This window comes from Mycetomoellerius zeteki, unplaced genomic scaffold, assembly GCF_001594055.1.
Source record: "Mycetomoellerius zeteki isolate Tzet28-1 unplaced genomic scaffold, Tzet1.0 scaffold1104, whole genome shotgun sequence".
NCBI lineage: Eukaryota > Metazoa > Arthropoda > Insecta > Hymenoptera > Formicidae > Mycetomoellerius > Mycetomoellerius zeteki.
The window spans coordinates 129,371-130,465 of record NW_017256023.1 but is presented as its reverse complement, the minus strand read 5'-3'; positions in this window follow the sequence as shown (position 1 = coordinate 130,465).

Genomic DNA, 1,095 nt, shown 5'->3' with positions numbered 1-1,095 from the left:
GTTATTCTGTAAAGTTGATAGTATTTGAGAAAAAAATTATTGAAGACCAATATTCGGCAATTTTTAGTAATTAATATCTTGTTAACTATTGCAAAATGGTAGAGGACTTTTTTCGACTCAGTTTAGTCTGCTCTACCTACCCACAAGCGTTGTCGGCAAAATTATCAAACCCTATATGAAGCGTACAAGGCGTATAATGCATTGTATAAACATTATAAAATTTTAGATTATATTTTAAGATTTTTGAAATATTTTGCAGTATAGTTAATATTATCAAATATACATAAAGTATTTCACAAAATCTTTAAAAAATTTTTTAATTACTATTTTATAATTAATATAAATTATGTCTATATAATTAAAATTAATTATATAGGATTAGATTTTTTATAAAAATAATCTTCTATTAAATATTTGTTTAAATTACGCAGAAAACGGTTCCTATGCGCAATAACTATTTTTCAACATATTTATTTTGGACATTATTTTTATTTGATTTTTTGTACGTGTTATAGATCAGCATTGGATAGGATTTCACAATTCCTGCAGTTGCTGCTGCATCATATCGGTAAGTAATTAATTATTTTTTATTTTATTCTTGAGAAAATGTATTTACTCGTATGAGAAATGATTAGATATGTATACATATACATATAATAGAAATTTTCTCCTAACATTTATTATTAATATAAATATTCAAATTTTTAAAGATAATATAAACGCAGTAAAATTTTATTTGTACTTTTTATTTATACTTAAATGAACATTGACATTTGAATTTATTATTTATTTTTATAGTCATACATATTATCATATCTAGAAGATTAAAAATTTACATTAATTATATATATATATTTACCTTATTTTAAAATTTATATAAAAATATTATTATATTATAAAATTATTAACATTATATTACAGATAATTGTAATATTTTAGAACTATTATATTTAATAATAGATAGGGGAGAGTTGCCGAATGCGTACTGGTCGCTTAAATCATACCTTATCAATATTTTATATTATTAATATAGGCAATATTTAGTAACAATAATATAAAATATATGAGAAATGAGTAATATAAACAAAAATATAA